General features: G+C 35.8%; 1 protein-coding gene across 1 annotated transcript in view; it reads right to left on the bottom strand.

The window, feature by feature from the left end:
- Positions 1-18,053, bottom strand: part of LOC134817775 (uncharacterized protein CXorf58 homolog) — a 52,840-nt gene that overhangs the window by 14,902 nt on the left and 19,885 nt on the right. The gene's annotated exons all lie outside the window — the stretch shown is intronic.

Below are 18,053 nucleotides of genomic sequence, written 5' to 3'. Positions count from 1 at the left end.
TTGTGATGTGATGAAATAATCCTCTCGTCGTGGTGACCTGTTAAATGATGAGTACAGTGATAATGGTTCCTCTAACTTATTAATTTTGAATAGTTCTAAGAGACAAGTGTACTTATACAGGTTGTGAACAGTTAACAATTTCTGATTCTTAAACAAGGGCTTAGAGTGTTCTTTTTTGTAAAAGTCCACACCTAGTCTTTGCTCACCAAATGGTCGTGTCCGGGCACAAGTTCTAAATTTTTCTAAGTAAGCTTCTTTATCCCCAAATAGAATTCTTATACACTTTTTCTGTGTTTTAAAGAGAGGTTCGAGTCGGTTGTCCCAAATGTGATTCGAATAAAGTATGGTATAAATCCTTATAATACTGTTTAGGGACAATGTGTCGTATTCTGCATAACTTACCTACTTCACATTTAAGTTTTGAGTTAAGTGACCGTGTGTGAGTTTTCCAATTAAGTTGATCATCGATAATGACACCTAGAAATTTAGCTTCTTGGACTTTTTTAATGACAACATTGTTCAAAGTTAATATGTTCTCGTCATTTTCTACTTCCTCTTTGGCACGTGACGGTCTAAAGTGGATAAAACAGCATTTCTTAATGTTAATATGTAATAAGTTTAGTTTCATATACTTATAAACAGATGCTAAAACTTCATTTCCCTTTTCGTACAGTCCTCTGACACATGTTTCTTCAATAAATATGTTAGTGTCATCGGCAAATAGTATAAACGTTCCTATAATTGATGAGTTTCGGATGTCATTTATGTAGATGATAAACAGCAGGGGACCTAAACAGGACCCTTGGGGCACTCCGTAGACAACGGGCAGTTTCTCAGAGTCTTCACCTAATACTGAGACATACTGGTATCTATTCGACAGGTAACTTGCTATAAGGTTGTTTGCATTTCCACGGATCCCATAATTTTCTAACTTATGCAGTAACTTTTCATGTGAGATTGTATCAAAAGCTTTGCTAAGATCAATAAATATTCCAAGTACGTGTTGTTTTTTCTTGAGACGTGATTCTATGTGGTTAACTGAGTAATTTAAAGCATAACTAGTCGAATGATTTTTACGGAATCCGTACTGGTTTTCATACAAGGAATTCTGTGAATGAAAGAAGCTATATAATCTGTTGAATATAATTTTTTCAAATATTTTACCAAATACTGCAAGTGTCGACACAGGTCTATAATTTTCAAGGAGTTCCTGGTTATCTTTCTTGTAAATTGGACTAATCCTTCCAATCTTAAGGTCATCAGGGAATATGCCATCTTTCATACATTCATTGTACAGTACAGTAAGTAGAGGAGTGACTATTTTTGAGGACTGTTTTACAACATGAATAGGAATATCACTTGCCTTACCGTTCTTAAGTTCAGATATGATTTTGCTAACCTCGTCTGTTGTGCAGTCATGCATGTAAATGCTGGAGGTGTTTGAGAGCGGTAAATAGTCATAGAAACTAGGTAGATTGTTTATGTTCATTTGACCAAGTTCATTGTAAGCAGTATTTAGGTCAGAGGCCAATGATACGAAATACTTATTGAATTCGTTTGCTATGATCCTCCTGTTCGTTATCTTAACGTTGTCTATGGTGAACAGCGGCTTTATTTCACGCCGCCGTTTTCCTCTTATACTATTAATTAGTTCCCAGGTCTTTTTACTATTCCCGCTATTTTCTGCAAATTTACCAGAGAAGTAATCTGTTTTCACTGTTTGACGTGTTTTCTTTAGGACTTTTCTGTATTCTTTGTAGATAAGGTAGCGACTACGTTTTAGTGAGCATTCAGGGCACTGGCAAATCCCGCCCTTGTTATCAGTTTCCCCGAGTTTACATTTTCTATTTCTTATCTCAACCCAATTTTCGTACAGTTTATGCTGATCATTAATTGAGCAAATGAGACCGGGAGTAACTAATATAGAAGAAAAAACAGGAAGTTGTCGTCTGTTGTAAAATAAATAAAATATCTAGAATATAAATTAGAATATAAAATAACATTCAGTCAATGTGTCGTCAATAAACTGTACAATTATCAAATGTTAAAACTGGGTGATACAGTCACCAAAAAAAAATACTAAGTATGATAAGTTAATAAATTAAATGTGGTCTATAAAACTACCACTAAGTATAATAGGTCAATAAATTAAAAGTGGTTTATAAAACTACCACTGTGGGAACCCCTTCTCCAGTTAAAACATGTCAGTCATGTGCAAAATCAATCAGAATGGTAAGGTGGTAAAAAAGGGAATATCTTTTCGATACATCAATTATATATGCCTCAGATTTAAAAGAATTAGAAGTTACTTAGTTATCGGCGACTATGATTGCAGTGTAAAATTTGTCATATGAATTGTCGACGGTATAATTAGGGTCTGTTGTTATAGATGATAGTAGCTGTTTCTTATACGAATCACTAAAGCTTTTAACATCGGGCAGATTTCGTAGATCTGTTGGAACATTATTCCAACATTTTGCCCCCAAGTATTGAAAGTTTTTATGTGATGTTGATCTATTGACATAAAGGTTGCAGCTTTCGCCGCTCCTACTACCTCCTGATATGTAACTAAATTTGTTCATAAAGTTTGTAGGACAATTGTCATGGATGATTCTAAACATATAATTTGACAGATGGAGTTGTCGTCTAAGATGGAGTGGTAACCATTTCATGTCTCTATAGACATTAAGGCTGCTCTCTGTTTTTGGAACGTTGAGAGCTATTTTGGCTACCTTTTTGTACAGAGTGTCAAGTTCAGCAAGTTTTGTCTTGCCAGCTCTACAATAGATCGTGTCTAAATAATCGAATTGTGGCAACATGAGTGCATTGGCAAACATTTTCCTATATTTAATGGGTAGCAGTGCTTTACTTCTATACATGGCACCAATTCTCTTCATGACCTTCCTAATGATATAATCTACATGGCTTTTGAAGTTTAATTTACTATCTAGAATGAGGCCAAGATATTTTGTCTCTTTGCACTCCTTGATTGTGAAAGTTACCTCATTACAATCAATGGTTATTTCATCATGTTGGTCAACAGAATCAAACAATAGGAATTCAGTCTTCTTTTCATTGAGTGATAATTTATTAACACTGAGCCATTTAAAGATTGTCATAAGTTCTATTTTCATGTTTATAAATGTGCTTCTGCAGGTTTGATCAAAGAATAGTGCACCATCATCTGCAAATAGAAAGGGCTTAGATAGGTTACAGGCATAAATGATGTCATTTATGAAGATACTAAATAATATAGGCCCAATGATGCTTCCTTGTGGTACACCACTCAGAACTTCTAAAAATGAGCTTAGATTGCCATTGATCCTAGTGCATTGATATCTACAAGATAAGAAGTTCTTAAACCAGGTTAAAGCAATGCCACCAATTCCATAATATGCCAATTTTTGAAGCAATATTTCATGATTCACTGTGTCAAAGGCCTTCTTAAGATCAAGAAAGATGATTCCTGGTTTATAAGACTTAGATTTACTCATATATATTTCGTCCATCAGATCGTACATCAGATAAGTTGTGGAGTGATTTTTCCGAAAGCCATATTGATGCCGGATGAAAAGTTTGTTCTCTTCCATGTAATCAGTGAGTTGCTTGCCGACAAAGTATTCTATAAGTTTTCCTACAAGTGGAAGGATGGATATTGGCCTGTAATTATTAGGATCATCTTTCATTCCTGCCTTATGGATGGGAGTTACTCTAGCTTTTTTACAAAGGGTTGGTACAACACCTGTATTAAGGCTCAGATTGACAAGCACTAAGCACCAAGCTTTTAAGTTCTAACTCACTATGTGACACTACTTATAACGTAAGCAAGATTTGCAACTATTACACCAAGCAATATTATATTTATACCAAGCATAGCAGACGAACACATCCACATTCGTTACGCTTTACACTCAAGTCACAGCAAACTAAAACGGTAAATTATAAATGAGTGTACAACTAAAGGCCGGTACACGCGCAGTGTCAAACCGCACGTGCGTACTCAGATAGGACTAGAGGCGCCAAGGGCCAGCTAGTAAAATGTCTTCTACTACATCATACATTCTTTTTAATTGTGTCCATATCGGGTTTCAAACAAGTCAAAACAAAATAGCAGTTTGTGGTTTAGTTAGCGAGCAAATAAAAGGGTGCGCGCGCACGTTGGTCTTAACACATAAGTGACGTCACAGCCCAAAATTGCTATCAGCCAATAGGAGCGCGGCGTGATATTGCACGAATTATCGATTTCACAGTCCGGCGTATTTTTTGATTCTACACACTTTCACAGGACTTAAACACGAATATTTGGAAGTAAATTCTAAGGTCCCCTCATCCTTTAACGGACAAAATCCTTTACTGAACAATATTTCTTCATATTTTTGTACATTTTTGTATCTTTATCATGAAGATCGATATTAAAGTCTCCAGCTAGATAACTAAACTTCGGCATGTGATCAAGAAGGTTAGAAAGTTCAACTAGAGCTTGGGAAATACAGCCACTTGGTGGACGATACAAAACACCTACATTAACAGGTTGATCTTCGTTACTTAATGATAAGACAAGTATTTCTAGATGTTCTGTGACTTGTGATATATTTTCAATTACTGTAGCATTTAATCTATCGTCAACATAAAGGGCTACTCCAGTGCCCTTTTGTTTGTTAGGTGCTGTGTCCTGATAGTAACTATTATAACCGTCGAGCTGAAATAGGTTGCTTAATTCTTTCCCAGTGTTGGTTTCAGCTAGGCCTATTACGGAGAATTTTGTTTTGTACCTACAGGTTTCAATGGCAAGGTTGTCAAAATTTGATTTATTTCCATCAATATTTTGAAAGAGAATAGATGATTGTTTCTTTACTTGGTTGCAGAGAATATTGGTAAGGTCAGATGCAGTGTATGAGTTACAATTATTTAAAGTATTCGAGATTTTGGTTGTGTATTCGTCTAGGTTGTTGTCGTCGTTGTCATTGTCAGTGAGTAGTTTAAATGGGTTGTATTTAACCTTGTCTAAATGGATACAACGAGTACAGTAAAACTCATTGGATTGGCTATTTGTATTGGATTTGCGATAGCATTTATGGTGCATTATGCAGTCACAGTGGAAACATTCAACTATTGTTTGGCCGATGACTATGTTCTTAGAACAGACAAGACATACCTCCTTAATGAGGGGAGTCATGTGGTTGGTAGCCATCCGCGTGACCCTGACTAGCAGCAGCAGGAACAACAGGACCAGTTTCTCTTCCAGCAGTCACATCCCTGAAGGATCTACCGTCTACCTTTGTGGACCTCCTCTTCCTTTTGTCGATACCACCGTTAATCCTGAGAAGAACAGTGTTACGAATAAATTGACCTAACTTTGCTAGTCCCCTCCAGTTGAGGTGAAGGAAGTCTGGTTTTTGGTGTTTGTTGAGGTCGCGAGAGAGAGAGCGGTCAAGTAGACCATCTCTATCACAGAACTCATCAAATCCATCCACATAACTGACACCAAAATTGGACGGGAGCAGCCTATGTCGAATCAAACTGTTAAAATATATAAGTTTTCTATTTAAGTCAGCACGTTTAGAGGGAATTGCTGGACAAACAAAAACATGTATACACGGATTGACAGATTGTATCTGTGCAATCTTTGAAGCTAATGCATTATAAATAATTTCAATGTCATGTTGGTTCTTGACGTCTTCGTTTTTGAGGTCGTTGACCCCGCACAATATTACACAGTTTCTATACCCCAACGTGACATAAGGATCTATATTATCAATGACCGGAGCGAAGATGCGTTTGCCAGGTAACCACTTGCCGAATGACTTAGCAGGATCAGTACCAAATTTCAAGCCTCCAGTGTTTGAATCCCCGATGATGCATGTGGCATTTCTGTTCAACGAATTCACGGATCTAAGTGTGATGCTGTAACGTAGCCCTTCTATATCACCTGCATCAATACGATGGTCGAACAGTGCTTGGCTATGACGTGTCATAACATACAAGGACCGTGGGTCACATTGCTGCTTGTGCTTATCAGTGCCTGTGTGAGAGTCAGAGAAAGAAACCTGACATGCAGAACCAAGTGAGACAGTGAATATTTTAGACTCTGGATGGATGGTAGCCTCGTCATCAGAGTGTCTAGGCAGCTTGCTGTCTATTCCTTCAAACCGATTTACTAAGCAGCTGTTGATCTGAGGTAGATCACCCTGGCAGAACTCATTATTGATTTTGTCAATGAGTTCCTTGAGAACCGATGGTATTGCCTGTGGCTTTTCAGATGACTTCGAACCTGGGTAATCATACCTTTCCCCATATGTTAGGCAGGAGCGGTCGTTCTCAACTTTGAAGTGACTGCTGTCCTTAACAAAAAGTTCTCCTAAATCATTTGCTGTTTGCTGATCAATGTAGTCATCTTTGAACATTTCCACAGGTTTCTGCTCATGATTGGGTAGCTGCACAGGGACTGTAGGGACTGGAGAACGAAGGTGCTGAGTAGGAGGTCCTGGATGCAATGGGGTGGGAGGAATGCAGGGGCCAGGATTGTGCAATGGCTGTAATGAGTCTAAGGATTGTTTCAATTCACTTATGCCTGCAGCTGCAGTGTGCTCATTGGCACAGAGAACAGTGAGCTGTTCAGAGATGTCCTTCAGAAACTGCTCAGATGAAGCTGAGGGTGAGGATGGTTCTGTAGATGGTCTGGATGACAGAAGTTTCAGGTCCTTCTGAAGTTCGGCAATATTAGTATTGATTGATTCTAATGATTTGTCATGAAGCTTTATTTCATTATTTAGCCCATTAAGGGAGTTCTCTTTAAGAAGCAGGTGTTGAAGGTGAACGTCGAACTGGGAGAGAGTGTCAAGGTTCCTAGAGAACTGTTCGAAGTCAAATTTTTCAAGAGCTGAGCCTGCTGAGCTTGCTGATGCCACGAGTGCACTGACAGTTTCAAGATTCTTAACAGCTGTAGATGCTTCAAAATCTGAGTTGGCCTGTTGCAAAGCCCTTGTGTTCCTGCAGCTGTAACAAAATTCACCTCTCAGTTTCTTCAGTGTTGATACTGGTGCCACGAAGCAGTATGGGCACAGCCATTCTACCATGGAGTTGATAGCTGACCTCGTTATACCCTTCATAGACAGGCAGTCCACATGCCACTCTTGATGACACTTAGAACAGTCAATGAGGTAAACTTTACCGTTAAAAGAGCGTTGACATGGACATTCCTTCTTGTCCCTATGTTTCCTGTTTTCCTGATCTTCATTGTCCACTGTAGATTCAGCTAAAATGTTGCGAGACAAGCTATTAGATGTTTTAGGAGTACCTGAATTCTTCCTAGTATTTGTCGTCATTCTCAAATCAAATATAAGTAATACTGACCAAATAGATCCGACTTGGGGTCGGCTCCCGTTAAGTGTTTTGTTTTGGAGGGGATTAGGACTTCAGAGTTGATGACCCTAGTAAAGTGTAGATGACCCTAATAGAGTGTAGATGACCCTTAGCTTAGTACGCCCCTTCGAGGGGAGTTGTAACATACCATTCCTGAACACTCAATAAATGTAATAGATTTGTAGTGTTGTAATTAGTTTAAAATTGGATATTAATTACTCGGATGTACATATTTATTGATTGATTGTGTTATAAAATGGTGATAAATAATAAAATTGTCTTTTCTCTTTCTCAAGTTATAAAAAGTGATGTTGAAGTTTCGGTTTTGGGATTTTCAGATTTGGTTTTTTGAACCTATTTGCACCCATATGGTTAGGCTTAAAATATTGGTGGTCAATTCGATTTCAGATTCTGAACATTCTGTACTAACTTTAGAGAAATAAAACGGCGAAACAGTAATAAACAAAAATGTTTAAGCAAACACAACAGTAGCTCCATAGGCTTTTGAAGAATTCTAATTAAATCAGTGGCAGAAACATAGGCCAAATCATAAAGTTCATGGAAGAGTTTTGACTGAAAAAACAATAAACTCATTCTGGAGAACCATAGCTAATATTAGAGAAACCACTGCACATGATCCGACTGATGATATAAATTGAAAGCATATGTTGTTAAATAACATCTAAATGTGTAAGAAAGACTTTTACCCTGCTGCAAAATGGTGCTATACCTTAAAAATTGGAGTGTACTGTAAAAAATTTCGAAATAACGGCTCTAAAACAATTATCAATAAAAGAAAGTAAAAATTACAACTACGTTCAACTGTGCCAAACCATATAATGTGTTGATAACATATCGGGGTGATATTTTATAATTTAGTAAGCAAATAGCGGCACAGTAGTGAAACAAATTTTAGTGAAACAAAATGACACGGTTTATTAATACATTATATGCTCGATGGCTTTTAATGATTCATTTTTAATTTTAAAACTTCACTTTACTTTAAATAAATACAACAAACAAATATACATTTAATGTATCCTTTAAATCTCAATGCGCGGCGCTCTTTTCGAGCTTCTCGTATTGAGGATATATATATTACGTATTGGGGAGAGGAGTAAATAATAAACTAGCAAATTAGATACAATTTTTCTTTGATTGACGCTGTCAACCCTTGCGAATTAACAAAGCAACGATCTAGTCAGCTATCATTTTTACTGGGCGGCGCTCAGCCTGTCATTCCACCTAATCTTTATGTTTATGAACATGATAGCCTGAGATCGGTCCCAGGTAATTATCATTTTTACTTCGATGCAAAGTAAGAATAATAATTTGCGCGGCGCGTCGAAACGGCAAAGTCCTCCAATATTTTTTATGGTTGTTTCTGTCTCGGTTGTCAGTATGACAAAATTTAATTCGTATTATTGAGGGAACTCAGGAAACGTTCAGCAACGTTTTTGTTTTGTGAAACTAAAGTTATTTCCCCAGGCCCAGTGATTTGCACTTTTACTAAATCACTCGCCCAAATTTTAAGAAAATTAATTTTAGTGAAAAGGCCCTTTGGGTATGAAATTGATCATAATCGGTGTATTTTTGGACGCTTATTACGAATCACTCCATCATGACGTAGGGTAAAAATTTGTAGCGCGATGCACTACTGGGTCGCGCCGCGTATTTTCTCGCAACCACCGTATGCAGATCGGCGAGATGCGAAGGATTGACATCGCGTCGTGAATTGAGGTAAAATTGAAAATGCTTCCCTGGAGAGTTATGGGCAAAAAACCGTTTTGCTCACGTGACAGGCTAGTAAAACATTTGTAGCGCAATGCGTTACTGTGCCGCACCGCGCACTCAATGAGGCTACTCACAGCTTCTCTGTGCTAAATCGAGCTGGCTGCTTGAAGATTGGAATGGTGGTATTTGAACTTGTCTGGTGGTTTGAACTTGTGCCGTCTGCGCAAAAATGATACAGCACGCTCAAATTCCATTGGATTTATGTGAAATTACACATCATTGTTATGTCTCCTCTGGCAACCCCTCCGTATGATCGGAAACGTGATTGAGGCTCAAATGAGAAGAGGCTCTGCCAAAAGATCAAATATCCTCCCCTTTTAGTGCCCCTCCCTAAAATATAACAAGGTTCATAGAGACAAGTATTGTGTGATCCGATCTTATATTTATCTAAAAGAGCATTATGTTACAGGAAGGCTACCTTCACGCCACTGGTGTTCAGTACTACAGGAGGAATGGCAACTGATGCTTCACAGTTCCTAAAACATCTCGCTGAAAAGATCAGCCTAAAGAAAGGCCAACGGTATTGTGATGTGATGTCATTTGTCAGACGCAGACTGCGTTTTGATCTACTCAGAACCTGTATAATCTCTATCAGGGGGTACAGAGGTACCAGAACCCTTCCACCCATGGCAATAAGTGATTTGGACCGTAACCTGATCAACACTCTTAAACCCTGAAAGGTCATGGAGTGCTTGTTGGATGGGGGTCTAAACTGCTTTTTGTTGTGATGTGATTTAGTGGATTTTTTTTATATTATTACAAGTGGATTTTATATATATTATTACAAAGGGTTTTATTTTTACCTCAGTTTTTAAATTTGTACCATTTTTACAGAATTTTTTATATAGGGTCATTGCTATATTATGTGTATATATGTGTATACTGTTTGAAACAATTTATCATGTGTATATTGTTTGAATATTTTCTTTTTTGAACAAAATTATGTTACAGGAATGTACATTGATATGCATGTTAATTAACAGATTGGATATGCAAATTAAACTATACATATATATATATATATGTGTCTTTGCCGAGGCTGGGATACAGTTCAGTGTAATAACTCCTGACCAAACTGAGGAAGTTTTACAACTTATGGCCATAAACTTTTTTCCAGATGAGCCACTTTTAAGGTCAATTGGTATTAAGCAGAACAGTTTCATGGACAGTTTTTTTAGTGATGCAATTAAGGGTGGATCTTGTGTTATGGCAACTGACTCCTCCGGACAAATAATTGGTGTAAGGCTTACAGAAATCGTTGATAGGGACTCTTGGTTCAAGAAGTTTATAGATAGATCCCTAACACGGTTTCTGCCCAGTTTAGCTAGAATAGCTAAAGTATTAAATAAGCCAGTCCTTCAAAAAGCATGCGAAGTTTTTGATGCCTTAATGACTGAGCTCAAGTATGATGTGTGGCCTTTGTTTAATGAGTTCGGTTGCCAGAAAATACTCAGTGATGTGGGTCTCTGTACTGCAAAGGAGGCACGAGTTAAAGGTCTTGGAACTGAATTGGTAAAGCAAGCCGAATCAGTTGGAAGAGAGAAAGGATGTGACTTCTCAGTTAACATAGTCACTGGATTATACTCTGGTAAAGTTTTCCGCGAAAAGTGTAATTACACAGTCCGTAATGAGGTATTTTATGCTTGATTTATTGACAAAGATGGGAATCTTTATTTGAATGACACTCGTGAACACTTGTCAGTCTTTTCGTGCTACAAAACATTATCAGATTGATTATTTTGGAATAAGAATTAGAATTGGAGTGAAATTAAAGGTGATTTTAGTACCAATTAAAGATTATAACGTACATGATATTATTTCCATACTTACATTAATATAAATTTATATACATAATATGATGCACTAACCTATGCAATGTAAATACTAGGCCGTTTTTAGATTATAGAGATTTTTTTTATGTAATCAGTTAGATAGACCAGTTGTATTCGGTTTCATTTAAGCAATTTAATTTACCCATCTAAATACCGTATTGCTTGATTCAGTGTTCTCTCCTCAGATCATGTTCAATTTAAAAGTATATAATAATAGCTAATAATTCAACGATTATCAACCTGATCAGACCATTGCTCATCAATCATCATGTCATATGACACCATTCAAAACCCTGTAACTTCATTTGACACTATGTTACTAGTAGTTCTAACCTGGGTGTGGTCAGACCCATTTAACAGTGTATATTGATTAAATACAAGCACACTAGCTGCTAGCATACTTGTATCATTTAATTTTAAATCAAGTTTATTCGGATATAATATATGACATATGTACTGTATGTTTTTGGTCCAAAAAATCTTAATTGTACCATACATATTATGAAAAGTATACGTCATATATTGTATTGAGAGTGGGAGAGTGCCTGAGACACTTTAATACCACATTTGGGTCACAAAATGATCAATTTAACCACTTACCACCGACCAATTTAAAAATCCTTAATCATTTGGCTTGGTCAGAGTTTTGTCGAAACTATACTGAAAAAACCAGTCACATAACTCAAACCGTTTTCTTGAATAAGCCGCTCGGAAGTTACACACGAATGAACAAACAAACACACATCTTGAGATTATTTGTATAGATAGAAAGAACAATTACTTCTTATGTCAGCAAAATTACTATTTCCACAGACCATCTCACCCTCCCCATTAGCAAAAAGTCACATTAGCATTTCAGCAATTCCAAAACACTCATTTAATCTCTCCTTTAATATAATGTTTATCTAAATGAGCATTTATTACAGGATAGCAGTGATATTTACATGACATTGGCCAGATTGGAAATTAGTAAACTGAACTATTCTGATGGCTGTCTTTGCTGAGGCTGGAATTCAGTTCAGTGTAATAACTCCTGACAGAACAGCAGAAGTTTGCACAATTGTTGCCGAAAACTTCTTTACAGATGAACCAGTATTTAGGTCAATAGGCATCGAGCAAAACAGTATCACAGACAGCTTTATCGGTGATGTAATAAAGGGGGATCTTGTGTAATGGCAACAAACTCGTATGGAAAAATCATTGGTGTAAGGCTTACAGAAGTCATTGATAGAGGTTCTTGGTTCAGATGGATGTTTGATAAGGCCTTGAAGAATATCTTACCAAGTCTAGGCAGAATAGCTTGGCTATTAGGAAAACCAGTCCTTCAAAAGACATGTGAAGTTTTTTATGCCCTGGCCATTGAATTAAATTATAATGTGTGGCCCATGTTTGATGAGTTTGGTTGCCAGAAAATACTCTATGACGTTCTTGTTACAACTGCAAAAGATGCTCGAGTTAAAGGTCTTGGAACAGAATTGGTAAAGCAAGGTGAATCAGTTGGAAGAGAGAAAGGATGTGACTACTCAGTAAACATGGTCACTGGAATGTACTCTGGTAAAGTTTTCCGTGAAAAGTGTAATTACACTGTTCGTCAGGAGTTATTTTATGATCAATTTTTGGACAAAGATGGAAATCTTTATTTGAATGACACTCGTGAACACTTGTCAATTTTCACGTGCCACAAAAAGATTGCAGAATGAAAGGAAATTTGAAAGTGATTATATTACCCAATTAAAGGTTATTATGTAGATGATTTATTATTAGAACCAAGATTAGATTTATAATAATGTGTGCTATAAAAAAGTTCTATTAAGAAAAACAAAATACATAAATGTAATTAAGTTTGTATGTGACATAATGCTATAATTTGAATTAACTATTTTTAATCGTATTCAAACAAATTGATTATTCCTTCAGTTTTTAAGTTACCTTTACCACATGTTACTTTATTAGTTGACAGTTAGACTACGGGTAAATGCCTCACAGAATGGCTAGCCTCACAGAATGGCCAAATTTGTAAATGTTTTTGTAACTAATTTTTTATAAAAGACTGGTAGGTTTTGTGGATACCATTATATGAAACAAAAGTCTTCTGGCAACACTTCCTGTGGTGAAATCATTAACTAGGACCACATTTTCTGGCATAAATATGACTGTTTATGTAGAAATTTTGAGCACTGAAAAATTTGTTTTCAAATTTTTGAACTAAGTTTACATTTTGGTGAGAACTTCTGGCACCAGTATGACAGAAGATGTTCAAAGAATAGTATTCATCAAAAAAAACGAACATTGTTCAATATAGGAAGAAAAAAATGCTAAAATGGCTACACGCCTCACAAAATGGCCAAAATATGCCTCACAAAATTTGTTTTCAAATTTTTGAACTAAGTTTGCATTTTGGTGAGAACTTCTGGCACCAGTATGACAGAAGATCTGTTTAAAGAATAGTATTCATCAAACAAAACGAACATTTTTCAATTTAGGAAGAAACAAAATGTTAAAATGGCTAAACGCCTCACAAAATGGCCAAAATATGCCTCACAAAATGGCCAAAATTTAAAACTCCTTTTATTCAATGAAACCATAAGTCTAAAGTATTCACAAGCTATTTATTATACAATAACACCCCAGATGGAGTGTTTTTACAGCCGAATGAAGGTTATGAATCATGAAATCAGGGAATATGAACTACGCCACACAAAATGGCCATTTTTGGTGTAGGAAATTATGCCCTTTTTATTCAGTTCTAAGAAATTTCGCCTATATGGGGGTGTTAACAAGGCATATTAATACCAGCAGCATGCCTGAAACAAGAGCCAAAGGTTTTAGAAAAATAAAATTTTCTCGTTTTTTTTTTTTTTGCCATTTTGTCAGGCATTTTTTCTTTTTTGTAAAATAATTTTTCACAGCTCAGTTTTTTCGTGAGTTTTAGGTTATTACCCCATTCCTTAATAGGTTTTCTAAGAACGTGTGGTGATAGAAATTTAAAAAGTATCTCCATCAACAAAATTATAGAAATTCAGATTTGGCCATTCTGTGAGGCATGTTTTTTTCGAGGAAGATTTTCCGGCCAATTTTTCTCAAAGAAAAAATGGTTATGAGATTAAATGAACCCCCGGGAAGAAAAATATGAGTGTCAACTTAGCTTCTTATGAGATAAAAACTGGAATAAAGTGTGTTTTGTGACTTTGAGAGACCTTCCTTTTTTTTGGCCATTCTGTGAGGCAAATACCCGTACTCTATTTTATTTATTGCTCGTTCAAACAAGCTGCCCTAAAATGGTCGAGTTCCTCATTTTTAATTATCTGACTGCAGAAACAAAGCAAATTAACGTTGTCAGATTGATTGGGCCATTACTAAATACTCACCAAAATCTAATAATATCGTAATCTCACAACATCGATCCGACCTTGTACTTTGATCCTGAATTATCTGGATTCAAATCGGGAATATTCAGTGGTTGTATGTTTACCATTTGTATGCTTACATTTGATGTTTGTCTACTTAAGTGAGTTGCTTACTGCTTCACAACTTGAATATAAATATGCAATATTCTTAAAGTTTTGTTTGGTTTGGTAGTATTTTGTCCTTCTTTTAGCATAATTCGACAATGGAGAAACAAAGCAGCAGTAGTAGTGGTTGTGAAGAAATTAGTCAAAAACATCATTTTGGAGATGGAATTCGTGAAAAAACAGAAAATATTCTCCACAAAATAACTGATAACATTTTTGCATCTGCTGGGATTAAGTTTATTCGGATCGAACAGGAGCATACTGAGCTTATCATCCAATTCTTGAACACAAACTTTCTACCCTACGACCTTATCACAAAATCACATGGTGTTACAGAGGACAAAGTTTTCAACAGCACTGTTGAGATCTGTATAAGAGAGGGGATCTGTGTAATGGCCACTAATAAACACGGAGATGTGATTGGAGTACATTTGGCGAGCATCTACAGAAGGGGAGATTGGATAAAGAAGGTTGAAAGTAGCGTTTCTGTGGGGGCCATGTTTGATTGGAGCGCTGCAGCTAAGGCTCGTGAAGTCAATACCAAGCTGCTTAAACTGCTTGGTTACACTGTGTGGGGTTTGTTTGATGGACAGGACTGTCAGGTGGTAGCTGGTGATATCCTTATCTGCACCTCCAAGGAATCACCTTTTATTGGTCTAGGAACTGAGTTGGTGAGACATGGAGAAATAGCAGCTAGGGAGCATGAGTGTGATTTAGCTTTGTGTGTGACTACTGATAGTCACACTCAAAGTATATTGCGTGATTGTGGATACACGTTGAGGAGTGTTGTTGTGCTTTATGATTTTAGGGATGAAAACGGTGGCCTTTATCTAAAAGATGTGGATGAGGATGCAACGGCTAGAGTACTATGTAAAAATATTAGGTTGTAAAGTATCAGTGGAGATGAAGGATGTTAGCTATATTTTTGCCACTAGAATAAAGCGCAAATGATGAATAATTGTATTTTTCTAATGATGGATTTCAGCTTGATCTGATATGGGTTGAAATGCAAAAATGTTCAGTAAATCCCATGACAGCAATGCAAAGTGTCGATGTTGGAACATGTTGTGAGGTTACTATTTTACAAACAAATTTACTAACTGCATCATATTATATGTATTTTAAATGACCTATTCAAGTCTGTTGTAATTAAAAGTTTGGTTGACAGCATGCATGTTTCAGACGGTATTAATCTATTATATTAAAGTTTATGTTAATTGTTATGATATTCAAATTTGTAATGGTTTTACGTTTAGAACTTTAGTGTTAATTTTACGATATTCAAAATTTGTAACAGTAGTTTTTTAAGAACTTTAATGTGATATAAGGTATTTTCTATTGCATTGTATTTCAATATACAAATTAAGAAAATTTCAGTTACTTTCGATCCATCATTTCGTCTTCTTTCAACATCTTACCCTTTTAATTTAAAATTGAACTTACAAAATATGGAAAAGGGGCTCTTTTAGGTGTTCAGGAAAACATTTACAATGGTGTTTCTGAATTATAACAGCTAAATGAATCCATATAATCAATATCTAGATAATTTGCACAAATAATAACCTAGTCATGATTTTAAATTACCGTAATAACATAAGGCAGGGTCAAAAGCTTTACAAGCTATTTTTCATAAAAATACAACACAGCATATTTTACTGCATACTTTATCCTGTCATGCTTTCATGGTGGCTGGAGAAATACAATTATATAGCGTTTTTCTAATTAAAGTTAGAGCAGAGTTTGAGCAAAGTAAGTTAAAGGTCTTGGAACTGAATTGGTAAAGCAAGGTGACTGGTGAATCAGTCGGAAGAGAGAAAGGATGTGACTACTAACTCACTGAGTTGTGATTACTCTTAAATTACATAATTATGCTATTAATATTGTATAGAAAACTTGATTTTATTTATTCATTTATTTACTCAACTTAATTATATTAGATCGAGTAGACAAGGATTTGTTACATTACGATCAATCGGACTTTATTGAGCGATGTTTCAAGATTATTAACCAGAGTTGTTTTATTTCTGTGGGTGACTAAATGCAATTGTCTGGTTTGTAATCTGGTAATTTCTAGTCTTGTCATTTATGCACAATGACCTGTAATTCGTAGTACAGGATTGACTTGTTTTAGGACCTTTCCAAGATCTATAGAACTGCAACAAATTTGTTCTTACCCCTCAGAATATACTGATGTCTGTCTTTGCTGAGGCTGGAATTCAGTTCAGCATCATAACTCCAGACAGAACAGCGGAGGTTTGCACACTTGTTGGCCAACACTTCTTCACAGATGACCCAATATTTAGGTCAATAGGCATCGAGCAAAGCACTTACTTAGACAGCTGTTTCAGTGATGCTATAAAGGGAGGATCTTGTGTAATGGCAACAGACTCGTATGGAAAAATCATTGGCGTAAGGCTTACAGAAATCATTGATAGAGGCTCTTGGTTCAGATGGTTATATGATTTTGCCTTTGCGAGTTTCATTCCCAGTTTAGGTAGAATAGCTTGGCTATTAGGAAAACCAGTCCTCCAAAAGTCATGTGAAGTTATACCCGCACTGTACTGTCAGGTCAACTATGATGTGTGGCCCATGTTTGATGAGTTTGGTTGCCAGAAAATACTCTGTGACGTTCTTGTTTGTACTGCAAAGGAGGCACGAGGTAAAGGTATTGGAACTGAATTGGTAAAGCAAGGCGAATCAGTTGGAAGAGAGAAAGGATGTGACTACACAGTAAGTTTTGTCTCTGGATTGTACTCAGGTAAAATTTTCCGTGATAAATTAAATTACACAGTCCGAAATGAGGTATTCTATGATCAATTCTTGGACAAAGATGGAAATCTTTATTTGAATGACACTCGTGAACACTTGTCATTCTTCTCGTGCCACAAAAAGATTACAGAATGAAAAGCGATATTATAAGTTTTGTGTTATGAAAGAAGAAAATAAAAGAGAAAAATTAAGTGTCCCTTTTATTTGGTGGAAATTTGTTAAATAATGATTGATTTATTTTTACCTGCAAAATTTTTAGCTTTGCATGATTCATGAATGTATAATATTGCATGTAACTCCTTAACGTGCTATAACTCGATTAAATTATTTCTTATGAAAGAAGAAATAAAAGAGGGAAAAAAGAAAAAAAAATTGGGGAAATTACGTACATTTAATATTCATTTTTTGATATTAAAAATTTATAACAAAAATTTGATTGATGGTATTTTCTATAACACAACCAGTACACAATGGGCTTTGACAAATTTTATAAATAGGGAAAATGTTTTGATACATTCAAATTTGTAACGGTAGTAGGTATGTTTAATATTTAGAATTGTATAAAATTGCATACATAACTCCTCAATTTTATAACAGTAGGTTATTACAAATCATATGATTATTCTAAACTTGCTATTTCATCCCGATTAAATTATTTTTACTTGATTAATGTCTTGTAAATAAGTATTAAGTATGTTTAGTTGAATGACACTTGTCAGTTTTCACATGCGACAAAAGGATTTCTTAATGAAAAGCGGTATCAAAGCAAATTTAGGTTTTATGT

The sequence above is a fragment of the Bolinopsis microptera genome, chromosome 7, assembly GCF_026151205.1.
Source record: "Bolinopsis microptera isolate Bmic1 chromosome 7, MBARI_Bmic_1.0, whole genome shotgun sequence".
Taxonomy (NCBI): Eukaryota; Metazoa; Ctenophora; class Tentaculata; order Lobata; family Bolinopsidae; genus Bolinopsis; species Bolinopsis microptera.
The sequence above is the reverse complement of the archived record's forward strand: the minus strand, read 5'-3'. Positions and strand labels throughout refer to the sequence as shown.